At 35.3% G+C, this 16903-nt stretch overlaps 1 protein-coding gene and 1 long non-coding RNA gene across 2 annotated transcripts in view; both read left to right on the top strand.

Moving 5' to 3' along the window:
- Positions 1-16903, top strand: part of LOC127843886 (ankyrin repeat domain-containing protein 27-like) — a 300768-nt gene that overhangs the window by 51348 nt on the left and 232517 nt on the right. The window lies entirely within an intron of this gene.
- On the top strand, positions 2828-14986 carry LOC127843899 (uncharacterized). Its single transcript, XR_008032423.1, has 5 exons — positions 2828-2954; positions 4413-4548; positions 6260-6313; positions 9779-9919; positions 10780-14986. It is a non-coding gene; the product is annotated as an uncharacterized LOC127843899 (long non-coding RNA).

Below are 16903 nucleotides of genomic sequence, written 5' to 3'. Positions count from 1 at the left end.
ATGAAATCCGGTCAGAAGATTGGTCTCAAAGATATATTGGATGAGTTCGAAAATGGTAACGTTTGCTTTAAAAACACGGTTTTTAAGAGGCGGGGTATTTTTCAATATATGGCTAAATATGGCTTTAGTAAAACCTTGTGAACACGCTAGAGGCCACATTTGTTGTCCGATCTTAATAAAAATTAGTCTGAAGATTCATCCCAATGTTATCTTGGACGAGTTCGGAAATGTTGCCGATTGGTTAAAAAACATTGCCGCCATGGGGGCGGGGCATTTGTATGCCCCCTGATCGATAGATCGGGGGTATATTGTTTTTCTTTCTGTCTGTCATTCTGTCCCAAAACTATAACCTTACAGTAACGTTTTGCAATAACTTTTGAAATATTGAATATATCAACTTGATATTTGGCATGCATGTTCATCTCATGCAGCTTCACATTTTGAGTGGTGAAAGGTCAAGGTCATCCTTCAAGGTCAAAGGTCGAAAATTTAAAACTTTTATATAGTAAAGTTTTTCAATGACTTTTGAAATATTGAACATAGCAACTTGATATTTGGCATGCTTGAGTATCTCATGAAGCTGCACATTTTCAGTGGTGAAAGGTCAAGGTCATCATTCAAGGTCAAAAGTAAAAAAACGGTGCATTAAGGGGCATTGTGTTTCTGACAAAAACATCTCTTGTTCATAATATAGCTATAGTAATTCCTTGTTAACACTCTAGAGGCCACATTTATTGTATGATTATCATGAAACTTGGTCAGAAGATTTGTCCTAATGATATATTGGCCAATGTTTAAAATGGTTGTGATTGCTTGAAAAACATGGCCTTCAAGGGGCGGGGCATTTTTCCTTATATGGCTGTATATGAATTAAGAAAAACCTTGTTAACACTCTAGTGGCCAAATTTAATGCCCGATTTTCATGACATTTGCTCAGATGATTCATCATAATGATTTCTTGTATGAGTTCGAAAATGTTTCAGGTTGGTTGCAAAGCATGGCCAAAAGTAGGCGGGGCATTTCTTCCTTATATGGGTATTGCAAAACCTTGTTAACACTCTAGAGGCCACATTTATTGTCCGATCATCATGAAACTTGGTCAGAACATTTGTCCTAATAATATCTTAGAGGAGTTGAAAAATAGTTCATGTTGGTTGAAAAACATGGGCATTAGGGAGAGGGGCATTTTTCCTTTTATGGCTTTATGGCTACAGTTAAACCTTATTTACACTCTAGAGGCTAGTCAGGCCACATTAATTGTCTGATTTTCATGAAACTTGGTCAGAAGATTTGTCATAACGATATCTTAGAAGAGTTGAAAAATTCTTGCAGTTGAACGAAAAATATGGTCACCAGGGGGCGGGCATTTTTTCCTATATGGCAATTGTCAAAACTTGGTAACACTCTTAAAGTCACATTTATTTCCAATCTTCATGAAACTTCGTCAGTGTATTTGTTTTAATTATATCATGGATGTGTGCTAAAATGGTTCTGGTCTGTTGAAAAACGTGACCGCCAGGGTGTTCACTATGCATGAATGTTGGTAAGATCATTTAATCAAATGACATCAAAGGGCTGCACAAAAAAGGTCAGTTCCTTTGAATCTCAGGTGAGCGACGTTGGGCCTTTCAGGCTCTCTTGTTATTAATTTAATGTTGTGTTTTTTTTTCAAATGCAAGTTTTGTGTCTATGCTTCAGCAACTCATTAGCAAGTGAAAGACAAAGACATTTCTCAGATTAAGCAACTTATAAGAGAAAGACTCAAATCATCTGTGTGCTTTGGAATCGATTGGTCCTAAAATCCTTTCTACAACCATTTTCCATCTACCTCTGATTAAAAAAGGCAGTTGTTGTCCATTACTTGCATAAGTGTGGGTATCTAAAATTTGTAAAACAGCTATCCCAGCAAACATACGCAAACAAAACAAGATTGCTTACAATCCTCCCCCTATCTGTAGTACCGGATGGGCAGGTGTCAAGAATATCTTGCAATATTTATTGTATATTTTAAGTACTGGAAATACGGTTTGAGATTTATATGCATGCTTCTGATTATAATTAAGAGATAGATAGGTTTATGCAAGATAAAGCACACACAAAATTGTCGAATTCTGCTACTTTTTTATTGGCAAGATTTAAACACAACACATTTGTCAAAATCTGCTAGTTTTGGATTGGCAGGATTTGCTGAAGAATTAATACATTATTGTTGACACTAATAGGTAAAAATATTACAAGATTGATTACTTGTTAAGCTCACCTGAGCACATCGTACTCATGGTGAGCTTTTGTGAACACCTTTTGTATGTCGTCAACATTTTTGCTTTGTTTACACTCTAAACTGGTAAGAAAATTTGTTCTAATGATATTTCGGCTTTGTTTTAAAATGGTTCTAATTCGTTAAAAGCAAATGGCCGCCAGTGGGTGGAGCAATTTTGCTTATTTGGATATAGTAAAACCTTGTTAACACTCTAGAAGTCACATTTGTAGTCCAATCTTCATGACACATTTTTACTTATGATATCTCGTCGGCGTTTGAAAATGGTTCCGGTCAGTTGAAAAACATGGCCGCCAGGGGAGTGGCAGTTTTTCCTTATATGGCTATAGTAAAGCCTTATTAACACTCTAAAAGTCATTTTTATAATTCAATCTTCATGAAACTTGGTCAGAACATTTGTTCTTATGATATCGTGGGCTGATCATAACAAGTAAGTTCCTTTGTATCACAGATGAGCGACTAACATCCTTCAGGCCCTCTTGTCTGATCTACATGTACTTTTCCTGTCTTAATTTATATTTCATTGTTGTTCTTTTTGTTCTCGCCTCAGAGTAACGAGTACAATGGATTCCTGTATGATGAAATGCAGGGCGTTGCCGTAGTAAGCTCTACCCTCCTGGCTATGGACAAGAAACAGAAACCCTTCACTAGACGACCCTGCATTGCTACGTTCAAGGTTGTGTAGTCTTCTATGAAAATATGCACCATCTTTTATTGCTTACTTGAAGTGTTGAGTTGTTTATGGGCAAAGAGTTTCATGTTACTTTAGTTTAAACCTATTTTGTTTAGTTGTATTGCTTTTGAGTCTTTTCCTGGATAGAACCAGTTCTTGGTGTCTTTGGAGGAGACCTTGAGAATGTTCCCACGCTCGGGAGATCTTAAGTTGGCTTTTACAAAATGACTTATTCAACTACAAAATGACTGGCTTGACTACAACTTTGCTGTGTCAACTGCAAACTGATTTACTCAACTAAAGGCTTACTAGTCTACAAAATGACTGGCTTGACTAAAACTTTGCTATGTCAACTGCAAACTAATTTACTCACCTAAAGGCTTACTAAGCTACAAAATGACTGGCTTGACTTCAACTTTGCTACGTCAACTGCAAACTGATTTACTCAACTAAAAGCTTACTTAGCTACAAAATAACTGGCTTGACTACAACTTTGCTATGGCAACTGCAAACTGATTTACTCAACTAAAGGCTTAGTAATTTACAAAATGACTGGCTTGACTAAAACTTTGCTATGTCAATTGCAAACTGATTTACTCAACTAAATGCTTACTAATCTACAAAATGACTGGCTTGTCTACAACTTTGCTATGTCAACTGCAAACTGATTTACTAAACTAAATGCTAAATAAGCTACAACATGACTTTCTCAACTGTATTTTGTTTCTGAACTAAAACATAAGTTAAAGTGAAACATCAATAGCTTAATTAAAATTGACTAACTCTGCTACAAAATGACTTACTTAACCACACCATGATTTACTTCATTACACAATGTCTTACTCAACAACACAATGACTCACTAATTTTACAACATGACCAGCTCATCTACAAAATGACTTACTTAGCTTCAAAATGACCTACGCAACTACAAAATTACTAATAACTCAACAACATTCTTACTAGATCAACTACTGAATTTCTCACTAAGCTACAAAATTACCTACGCAACTACAAACTTACTAATAACTCGACTACATTCTTACAAGGTCAACTACTGAATTTCTCACTAAGCTACAAAATTACCTACACAACTACATAATTACTAGCTCAACTACATTATTAAAAGGTCAAGTACAGAATGACTTGCTCCACTACAAAATTACCAGTTCTACTACAAAACGACTCAAACATTTTTAAATGACAAAATCAACTACAAAATGACTCAACTTGAAAATATTCAAGTGGTATGATACAATGAAATGACTGACCTATTTCCATTCGTATTTCTAAGACAAAAATAATTTTCATTTGAGTCAAAGAACTTTTTTGATTTAAATTTTGCTGCATCCTATGGGCACGATGATTTGTCAGGGTCCCTGGTTAATTGATTGCGTTATTACGTGGTAGAAACTTTTACAATGAAATCTAAAAATAATATGGTATAAAATAAATCAACAGATCAGCGGTTTTGACTGTGCACTGGTAAGTGTACATCAGAAGGCAACCGGTCTAGAGAATGAGGACATCGGTCGACTGCAGGCAGAGATTGACAATATCCCCAACCTTATATAGGCCATTAGGACCGCTCTGCCAGGTATTGAGCAATTTTTATGAGGCGTTTTGTTTGAGGCAAAACAATATTCAGTTCACCAGAGTAATAGACCCGGAACAAACATATTGCCCTTACCTCTCCTCAACAATAACTACATCCCACATCCAACTTTCTGAATTCTGCCTCTTCTTTTTATGCCCCCCTTCGAAGAAGATGGGTATATTGTTTTGCACATGTTGGTCGGTCCGTCGGTCGGTCGGTCCGTCCACCAGATGGTTTCCGGATGATAACTCAAGAAAACTTACGCCTAGGATCATGAAACTTCATAGGCACATTGATCATGACCGGCAGATGAACCCTATTGATTTTCAGGTCACTAGGTAAAAGGTCAAGGTCACAATGACTCGAAATAGTAAAATGGTTTCCGGATGATAACTAAAGAATGCTTAAGCCTAGGATCATGAAACTTCATTGGTACATTGATAATGACTGGCAAATGACCCCTATTTATTTTCAGGTCACCAGGTGAAAGGTCAAGGTCACAGTGACTCGAAACAGTTAATTAGTTTCCGGATGATATATCAAGAATGCTTACGCTTAGGATCATGAAACTTCATAGGTAAATTGATCATAACTGGCAGATGATCCCTATTAATTTTCAGGTCACTAGGACAAAGGTCAAGGTCACAGTGACTCGAAACAGTAAAATGGTTTTCTGATGATAACTCAAGAATGCGTATGTCTAGGATCATGAATCTTCATAGGTACATTGATCATGACTGGCAGATGACTCCTATTGATTTTCAGGTCACTAGGTCAAAGGTCAAGGTCACAGTGACTCGAAACAGAAAAATGGTTTCCAGATGATATCTCAAGAATGCTTACGCCTAGGATCATGAAACTTCATAGGTACATTGATAATGACTGGCAGATGACTCCTATTGATTTTCAGGTCACTAGGTCATAGGTCAAGGTCAGAGTGACTTGAAATAGTTAAATGGTTTTCGGATGATAACTAAAATGCTTACGGCTAGGATCATGAATCTTTATAGGTACATTGGTCAGGACTGGCAGATGACCCCTATTAATTTTCAGGTCACTAGGTCAAAGGTCAAGTTCACAGTGAGTTTCCTGATGACAACTCAAGAATAATTAGGCTTAGGATCATGACACTTCATAGGTACACTGATCATAACTGGCAGATGACCCATATTGATTTTTAGGTCACTAGGTCAAAGGTCAAGGTCACAGTAACAAAAAAACGTATTCACACAATGGCTGCCACTACAACTGACAGCCCATATGGCGGGCATGCATGTTTTACAAACAGCCCTTTTTCATATATAAACAACGTCTGTTGAATATTTATATTCCACTAAAATCATCCTAAAATTAATGCTTAACAAACAATAACAGTTGCACAGATTATCCATTGAATACTCAATTCCATATTACTACATAAACATATCCTTTAATTTGCATTTCATGGTTGTGCTGCTTTATCAGTACTAAATGCACACAATTTAGCCATTAACTGACAGCTACCTTACTTGAAGCTCCGGAAGGAAAGAATGGCAGTTTAAAGGATTAAAAGACTAGTTCCAACACAAGTTATGTGAGCGGGCAGGGAAACGCACTGTTGATCCTCAGGTTAGTAGTCCTGTTCTCTACCAACCAAGCTAGCTGGCCTGACAAATATAACTTGTAAATATTCATACAACTATAATATTTAAATTTCCTTTTGTCATTGCAGGGGAAAATGATATTATACTGCTTGGTGACTTTAACCTGTCTCCAGGCACCAAAGGTTAGTCGCTTGATTTTTATTATGGAACTAAAGAAAATTAATAAATAATATGGTGTGCCCCCCTTCAAAGAAGAAGGGTTATATTTAGGGATGTCAACGAATATCCGAATATCCGAATATTCGGTCCCGGACCGAATATTCGGATACTATTTTCCGAATCGAATATTCGGAAGAAAAAAATCAAAATAATCGAGTAATTTCAAAGACTTTGTATTCGTGAAATTTGCTTCAAACATTGTACAAAAAGTCGTTCCTCGTGTCATAATGTTTAGTCCGGATAATTCGTCGCTATGGTGATGACAGTATACCGGTCATAAATCCCGCTAATTGCCTAACAAAGACAGTCACTTTGTGTCAAAATTATGAAAGGTTCTAATCGCATCGGCAATCAAAACACCGACCTGCACTTGATCCAATGACTCGAATTACATTTAAAATTATCAAAGATTAAATGAGTAAAGGAAAAGCCGACTTGGTGTAAAAAAACAAATAAGACCGTATGGCAATTAAAACACAGACCCGTCTTGATCTTATAACTCAAATTACATTTAACATGATAAAAGATTAAATAAGTAAAGGAAGTGCCGACTTGGTGTAAAAAACAAAAAAGATCGTATGGTTATAATCACGTTGTCCAATCAAAAAAGCTTTTAGAAAATAATTTACTCAACCTCTAACCGAGCAAGAGAATTCTGACGAACTTCAGAGATATTTGCTTGTGAAAATGGAGCCAAACGCTAAACCTCTTGACTGGTGGAAACGTCACGAGAGCGAATTTCCGAAAGTCTATATGTACCTGCAACTTCTATGCCATCTGAGCGCATATTCTCAACCACTGGATTGCTCATCAATAAACTAAGAAATAGACTCGCCAGTGATCTGGTCGACGCAATCGTGTTTTTAAATAAGAACAATGTTCATGTGCCCAGTGACGCCGATCCGAGTGACTTTTAAATGTGGCAACGGTGTTTTGTTTGCATGTGTTCGCTATGTAAATAATACGTTTAAGTTCAGTTCAAATTATTTATAGATCTAACTGTTTTGTCATGTAATTATTTTGTCGTCATGTAAATATTATGTTTCTCGTTCTATTGTTGATGTACAATATTAAAGCACGTGTTCGCTATGTAAATACTATGTTTAAGTTCAGCTTAAATGATTTATAGATCTAACTGTTTTGTTATGTAATTGTTTTGTCGTCATGTAAATATTATGTTTCTCGTTCTATTGTTGATTTACAATATTAAAAGTTTAAAAACAGTTTTCGTCATTCAATTTTAACAATTAGCGACGGCAATGCTGTGTCAATATTTAGTCACTTCCGGGGAACTTCCGGTAAAAACGAAAGTAGAATTCATGGAGTAATGGTACGGTAAACATAGTTGATTTTTTTCTAACAGATGTTGACCGAATATCCGAATATTCGTTCGGAAGGATGACCGAATATCCGAATACCAATATCGGTATTCGTTGCCATCCCTAGTTATATTGTTTTCTAGATGTGGTCGGTCTGTCTGTCGGTGGACCAGTTCGTTTCCGATCAATAACTCGTCAATAAATGGACCGATTGGCTTTATACTTCACATGTGCATTGGCCTTTGACAGTAGATGATCCCTATTGAAATTGGAATCACTAGGTTAAAGATCAAAGTCACTATGACACGTATATTGTTTTGCTGGATGTCAGTCGGTTTGTCTGTAGGGAGACCAGTTCGTTTCCGATAAATAACTTGTCAACGAATGGACCGATTGGCTTGATACTTCATATGTGCATTGGCCTTTGACAGTACATGATACCTATTGAAATTGGGGTCACTTGGTTAAAGATCAAGGTTACTATCACACTTATATTGTTTTGCTCGATGTCAGTTGGTTTGTCTGTAGGGAGACCAGTTTGTTTCCGAACAATAACTCGTCAATGAATCGACAGATTGGCTTGATACTTCTTACGTGCATTGGCCTTTGACAGTAGATGACTCCTATTGAAATTGGAGTCACTAGGTGAAAGGTAAAGGTCACTATCACACTAAGTGTAAAATTCATTTCCCATCAATAACTCCTAAAAGCATTGACTGATTGGCTTGATACTTCCTGTGTGCATTGGCCTTGGACAGTATATTGCCCGTATTTAAATTGGGGTCACAAGGTCAAAGGTCAAGGTCACTGTCAGTTCTGATATGATATCATGCTGAAGAGTGTGTAGAGTAACTCCACACTTGTCTAGATGTAAGCCGTTAAGAGTTATTGGCTGTCAGGTCCTGCTCCTTGAATGGCTCGATCCATCTCTTCTTCTGCACTTCGTTGCCTGCTATCACTTCTCATATCTTGTCCATTACTGGCGTCTCTGATTTGACATATTTATCTGCTATTCTCTTGATGAAAGAGTACAGGCCCTTGGCTTTTTTGTTGCATGCTTTCTTTTCTGTAATGCTTCTTTTACGAGGGTCTTTAGGTAGATCTGTTTGGCTTCTCCTTTGTGTCGCTTGACATTCCTTTTTGTGTATGTGTGCTCTTCTTGTGCTTTTGCTTTTTCTGCTCTTGTTCCGCTACAGTTGGTCCTATTTTCTTTTTCTTCTTTGTTTCAATGTTATGTAGTGTTTTTGCTGATAGCAATTTGTTGTACAACTATGGCACATCTTTGGAGCAAGAACTTGTTGGCATCTTTAAGGCACTGCTTCTTTCACTTGCTGCCACTTTTGCTGTTCTCTTCTTCAAGCAGCTCCTTTAAGATCTGGAAATTGTTGGATAGAGTGACCATAAACTTTTCTTTTTTTATCCAGTTGTCTTTTAGCATAGTGGTGTTGTAACGCTGGTGTTTGCTTGACTTCCCTGTCTATCTCTTCTTTTGCTTCAGTTTCAATTGAGTTACAAGGAGAAGATGGTCCGAATCAACATCTACTCATCACTTGATGATTACATACTCTCTGACTATTACAGCTTCTGCCAGGGTGTGTGCTGCATCCTCTTGCTTATGTCCCAAGTGCAGCAGTAACTTGCTGGAAGTCAATCGCTTCTGCCTAGAATTAATCCATCATTATTCGCTGATTTTATGACAGTTCAACTTCCTTATATCTCCTCCAACTTGTGCTGTCTTCTCAGTCTGGTACATGTATGGATGGTGGTGTTGGTCCTGGTGAAGATGATGTTCTTCGGCCTGGCGGCTTCCAGGAGGTCTATCTTCTCCCTTTTCCATGATGTATTGTTTTTCTGTAACTACAGTGTTCTTCATAAAGTAGGGTTGCTAGCTATATGCAAAAATAATCTGGCAACAGTTAAAACATATAAGGGAGGCTACTCCATAGATAGTTGGAATTACCTCTTATTCTTGAAGTACGTCACTTTACTAAAAGTTGTTCTGAATTAAGTTTGAAATTTGTCAACAACTATGTGCATTCAAAAATTCAATTAGATATGTTTCATATAAGGTGTCTAATATTATAAGAATGTTGTTTTTGTTTATTTTAGATTTTGATGATCTTCGAGATCTAGGCTATCACAATTGTATTGCGGACGGTGTCTTCACAAACATGAGCGACGCCAACATAAAAGGCAGCAAGACATACGATAATATCTGGATATCTAAACAGACAAAACAAGTGTTCACTGGTAAGAATTATTTTATCCCCCGCCGAAGGCGGAGGGATATAGAATTGGCGTTGTTCATCAGTCTCTCTGTCCATCCGTCCATCTGTCCATCCATCTTAAAATTTATCTTTGGCGGGGGATATCAATTCAACAAATGTGCTTGTTAATATTGTTGTTATATTGTGTTTGATTTTGCTGATTTAAAGCTTTGTGTATTGTAAAAGATGTGTGTTCAAGATTTCCATCAGTTGATGTTAATTATCCCCCGCCATAGGCGGAGGGATATTGTTTTGGTGTTGTCCGTCCGTCCGTCCTTCTGTCCGGAGCCATATCTTGAAAGTGCTTTGGCGGATTTCATTGAATGAGTATGTATATGGATAAGAGGATGATGCACGCCAAATGGCATTGTACACCATCTGTTAATAATGGAGTTATGGCCCTTTGTATCTTGAAAAAAATCCTTTTTTGAGTGTCAGATATATTACTTTTGTGTCCAGAAGCATAATGGCGGGGGGATATCAATTCAATGAATTTGCTTATTTAAACTTTGCTTACCATTGATTTATAGGTAAATAATATCGATTGAATTAAGTATGTTTATCAATGAAAATGTTATCAATAAGTTCTTGTTCCTGATTCTCAAGTGAACATAAATGTATCATATTGTCAAACCATGGAGATTTAATTATGTTGATGCCATTATTTCCGCAAACAATCCAACAGTAAATATGCAAACTAATTGTTGAAAAGCTTAACATATGGAGATAATTTGTTAATGTTTGTTCATTTCCGATTTAAAATCTGTGAATATGATTATCAGAAGTATACGATAATGTTGTTTAAGACGGTTTTATGGTTATTTATTTTATTCCCCTGTACAGGTCAATGTGACGTCGTGAGAGAGGGCCTGTCCAGTCCCTGGATCCCTAAGGGCTGGACGTGGGGCGGGGTCGTGAGTGACCACTGTCCAGCGTGGGCCCAGTTCTACACGGGCCGTGACCTTGACACTGGAGACCTGAAGATCGGACCAGAGGTTATTAAATTTGCACTGACTGACTGATGTTTTGTAAAAGATTAGAAAATTACACGTGTTACTCTGGTTATGTGACTGACATCACTGATATCGAATTGGTGATGCAATTCTTCAAACAGTAAACAGTGAAAATATTCCACACTTTTCATTATGTTATTGCTGTGAAAATCGCCATTGAAACTGCTTTAAAATGGAAGCCAATAATAAACTCATCAGACAAAATTAACCAGCGATTGAACATTTTTGTGTTTTAATATCAGAAATATTCTCTTGGTCAAATGTTAACAATTTATTTAGCAAATGTGTTCAACATGTTATGGTACATGAAGTTTGGAGATGTTGATGTTATTTTATGTTTTGATGTAGTGCTGATTTCACATTAGGTGTACCATTCTTGGGAATGTGGAAAATAGTGAATGCCACATTTGTTTTTAAGTAGATTTTGTGTTCCTTGTTATTGTAAAACGCTCTATTCACAACATATGAACCAATTAACCATCTTTTATTACTTACACGTGAATGTCTACCGGTAATTATAATTCTTAAAAGTTTTGCTTTAATGTCAGAAATATTTTGTATAATTCTTATTTCAATACAGCTTACAATACTAATTAGATTGTGCTAATATAATTGAATACACAAAACAAATTATATTAATAATATTATCAACATTTGATAACGTATTGTTTTAACTTTGATATAGCATTTCTGCTCAATTTCACCATTCTTGGGAATGTGGAAAATAGTGAATGTCACTTTTGTTTTTAAGTAGTTTGTGTGTTCCTTGTTATAGTAAAACGCTCTATTCACAACATATGAACAAATAAACCATCTTTAATTACTTGCACATGAATGTTTACGGTAATTATAATTGTTATAAGTTTTGCCTTAACGTCAGAAATATTTTGTATAATTCTTATTTCATTGTAGCTAGCAAAACCATTTAGATTGTGTTGATATGTTTGAATACACAAAACAAATTATATTTATTATATTATCAAAATTTGATAAGGTTTTGTTGTTTAACTTTGATATAACATTTCTGCTGAATTTCACCAGTTTGTATTATTACTTGCTCCATTTTAATAATTTAATAATCAAAATATTTTATGAAAGCATTTTTCAATTGTGAATTGTGAAGTTTTAATTTTATGCAGTGCAGTGTACAGCGGAAAATCCAATTTTTTTAATGAAGCACCCGTTTAATGCATAATTGTCATCATTTATTTGATCCTGTGTATTTAATATTTATAAATTATATTATGTATTAATGAAATCTGTAATAATATATATATAGTTCCCTGTATGAATTTGTTATAGATTAAAATAAAATGTTTTGTTACATTTGGGAATATTTCATAGACCACCATGTTTTTGTTTGTTTAAATTAATTGTATACATTGTTGTATTTTGAACAATATTAACATTAGTATTAAATGAGCGTCTAGCAATTGCAAAAAGTATGTATCGGGATAAACTTACTGTATTTGGGTTCATTTACATTCAAGTAGAACAAGTAGAATGCATTTTTTAAGGTGTTTATTATTAGTATATAGGGTAGGACTTTAAGATAATATGATTTTCAATAATGTAGTTGTATTTTGCTTTTGTTTGTTATTGCTAAATAAAAAATAGAGTTTGATATAGATAATACTGGGACAATGCTACATATATATGCCTAACAGAATGTGTCCTGCATTTAGAAAGTGACTTAATATAAACATACTTGAGCTGTGATTTGGAAAAATATGTATTCAATACATGTGCGTATAGGATTGTCCCATATGAGTCTTATGAAGTCTACGAGCGCTAATAAGGGACGACAGTTTCTCTTGCTTTTATTACATTTCAGTCTTCAGAAGTAAATTAGGGGCCATTCGTTATAGGTCAATATTTATGCATCTAAAACTTGAGAATAAGCAGCAACAGTTTATGTTCTTTGATCAATTACTTATGATTGAATTGAGATAATGTGCTGAAGATTTGTGGAAGTGTATACCCAGCTTACATACCCTACCTGGATTCCATTTCGAGCCAGTTGGGTTAAAGTCTATGTCACTATTATTAAAATTAGACAAACTACACTCAGTAACACCGCTTTTATATTAGGGTATTGTTCCTAAATTGTATGAATTGTTAGCTCACTGCTTTTATATTAGGGTATTGTTCCTAAATTGTATGAACTGTTAGCTCACCGCTTTTATATAAGGGTATTGTTCCTAAATTGTATGAACTGTTAGCTCACCGCTTTTATATTAGGGTATTGTTCCTAAATTGTATGAATTGTTAGCTCACCGCTTTTATATTAGGGTATTGTTCCTAAATTGTATGAATTGTTAGCTCACCGCTTTTATATAAGGGTATTGTTCCTAAATTGTATGAATTGTTAGCTCACTGCTTTAATATTAGGGTATTGTTCCTAAATTGTATGAATTGTAAGCTCACCGCTTTTATATTAGGGTATTGTTCCTAAATTGTATGAATTGTTAGCTCACCGCTTTTATATTAGGGTATTGTTCCTAAATTGTATGAATTGTTAGCTCACCGCTTTTATATAAGGGTATTGTTCCTAAATTGTATGAATTGTTAGCTCACCGCTTTTATATTAGGGTATTGTTCCTAAATTGTATGAATTGTTAGCTCACCGCTTTTATATGAGGGTATTGTTCCTAAATTGTATGAATTGTTAGCTCACCGCTTTTATATGAGGGTATTGTTCCTAAATTGTATGAATTGTTAGCTCACCGCTTTTATATTAGGGTATTGTTCCTAAATTGTATGAATTGTTAGCTCACCGCTTTTATATTAGGGTATTGTTCCTAAATTGTAGAATTGTTAGCTCACCGCTTTTATATGAGGGTATTGTTCCTAAATTGTATGAATTGTTAGCTCACCGCTTTTATATTAGGGTATTGTTCCTAAATTGTATGAATTGTTAGCTCACCGCTTTTATATTAGGGTATTGTTCCTAAATTGTATGAATTGTTAGCTCACCGCTTTTATATTAGGGTATTGTTCCTAAATTGTATGAATTGTTAGCTCACCGCTTTAATATTAGGGTATTGTTGCTAAATTGTATGAATTGTTAGCTCACCGCTTTTATATTAGGGTATTGTTCCTAAATTGTATGAATTGTTAGCTCACCGCTTTTATATTAGGGTATTGTTCCTAAATTGTATGAATTGTTAGCTCACCGCTTTTATATTAGGGTATTGTTGCTAAATTGTATGAATTGTTAGCTCACCGCTTTTATATTAGGGTATTGTTGCTAAATTGTATGAATTGTTAGCTTACGTGTAGACCTAGCTTGGGAAAACTAGATACAAGTCAAAGTCACTGTAAGTTAATTAAAAACTTCCGCTTACAAAACTTAAATTGTATGAAGAATTTCCGCTGTTTTTTGTAGGTGTAAGTAGATTCCACGCAGTCTTAGGTGATGTAAGCGTGTATTTCAATCCCTCTGACACCTTACATGTAAAACAGAATTAGTTTGCATTATAATTAATGGAGTCTTATAATGTGAGCATATTGTTCCTACTGAAAATGTTTGTAAGGACAGTGTAAATTGCAAAATATTGTTACTTGTCTTTTATTCAAGAAAATACTGTGGGTATACCACGTACACTATTTTATGTATGGACCCACCTTTTGTCTTCTTGATCTCGACTGCTCAGTATACATGTTTTCCTTATACTTATTTCTTATTGCATTTGATAAATATTGTATTGATGAGGAAGATCAAATGTTCATTATACTGTCTTGAACAAGTTTAGGTTACAGCTAATTTCATAAAACAAAATTGCCACATATTAATGCATAGTTTATTATGTAACATGAAACTTTTCTATGTGTCATAAAATACAACAGTGTACGAAACCAATTTGCCAAAACACTTTTATTTTAATTTCTAAATCTTGTAATATATAAATGCGTGTCTTTTGTGACACTATATTATGTTGGCAATGTATGCTTATTAGTTTCTATTAAACGCAAATGTTATTATTTATTTAAAAAAAGACTAATAATAAATAATGTAAACAATTTACTTTTTTGATATTATTTGAAATGACCATTTTTCAAGTATTTGTAAATAGTTCTAAAAGCTTTTTTTGTAGTATTATTTACTAACATTATTTAATGTTCCTTATAGGCACATTTATTTATTTCGAACTTTCTCCCTCGGTATTCTAACCAGGTCCAAGCGGGTAATGTTCATATCTTTAAAACACATCATTCACGGCAAACATCATCCTAATATATACTTTCACAATAATACTGTGTCATTTTCATCATGGATATCATACACCTTGCGAACTTCAATATAAACTTTTAGTATCTGCAATTTCTATTTATTGGTTGCTCTCCCTTGTTGTAAAACACGCGTGTATATCGAATTGTATTAATACATATTTTTTATGAACAAATGCTCAAAGGTTGCCTGTTATATATAGAGGATATTTGTTGGATTCGATGGGATATCGATTTTATTATGCCCCCCTTCGAAGAAGAGGGGTTATATTGTTTTGCACATGTCGGTCCGTATGTCAGTCCGTATGCCCGAATGTCCGTCTACCAGATGGTTTCCGGATGATAACTCAAGAACGCTTAGGCCTAGGATCATGAAACTTCATAGGTACATTGATCATGACTCGCAGATGACCCCTATTGATTTTAAGGCCACTAGGTCAAAGGTCAAGGTAACGGTGACCTGAAATAGTAAAATGGTGTCCGGATGATAACTCAAGAACGCTTATGCCTAGAATCATGAAACTTCATGGGTACATTGATCATGACTCGCAGATGACCCCTATTGATTTTCAGGTTACTAGGTTAAAGGTCAAGGTCACAGTGACCCAAAATAATAAAATGGTTTACGGATGATAACTCAAGAACGCTTATGCATAGGATCATGAAACTTCATAGGTACATTGATCATGACTCGCAGATGACCCCTATTGATTTTCAGGTCACTAGGTCAAAGGTCAAGGTCACGGTGACTCAACTTAGAAAAATGGTTTCTGGATGATAACTCAAGAACGCTTATGCCTAGGATCATGAAACTTCATAGGTATATTGATCATGACTCGCAAATGACCCCTATTGATTTTCAGGTCACTAGGTCAAAGGTCAAGGTCACATTGCCAAAAAACGTATTCACACAGTGGCTTCCACTACAACTGACAGCCCATATGAGGGTCATGCATGTTTTACAAACATCCCTTGTTTAACGAGTGATTATATAAAATAATATGTTCACGAGTGGCGCAACCAAAAATATATTTTCTATGATCACGAGTGAATTAAAATCGATATTCCATCGAATCCAACAAATGTTATTTTTATTGTATGCTTTTTTCACCGTTTATTTACATTGTTAAAGAGTCTGATTGGATAATATCGCTGGATTTATGACGTCATTGTGTAGAACAAATGATGTCATTGCACAGTAAAACAGTGAAAAATAATGATATTTTTCACTATTAATTTTCACTGTTTGAAACAGTAGATTACCAGTTTTATTTCAAAGATAAACCACCGGAAAGCATAAAAGAAAAACAATTATTGAATACTCCACGATTAATCGTCATCATAATCAGCAGCAGCATTAGTATCCTCATCCTCATCCCAATCATTATCATCATCATCATCTGTATCCTCATCAGCAGTAGCAACATCATTTCCTCATCATCAGCAGCAGTAGCTGCAGCATTATCATCAGCAGCATGATCATCATCACCACCATCATCACCACCACCACCATCATAATCAGCATCATCATCATCTGTATCCTCATCCTTATCATCCTCATCAGCAGCACCAACATCATTTTATCATCATCATCAGTAGTAGCTGCAGCATTACCATCAGCAGCATGTTCATCATCACCACCACCATCATCACCACCACCATCATCACGACAACTACCACCACTATCATTATCGTCTTCATCCTTATCCTTTTCTTCGCTGTCG

Source organism: Dreissena polymorpha, chromosome 9 (assembly GCF_020536995.1).
Source record: "Dreissena polymorpha isolate Duluth1 chromosome 9, UMN_Dpol_1.0, whole genome shotgun sequence".
In the NCBI taxonomy this organism is placed as follows: Eukaryota; Metazoa; Mollusca; class Bivalvia; order Myida; family Dreissenidae; genus Dreissena; species Dreissena polymorpha.
This window is presented reverse-complemented; position numbering and strand designations above follow the sequence as displayed.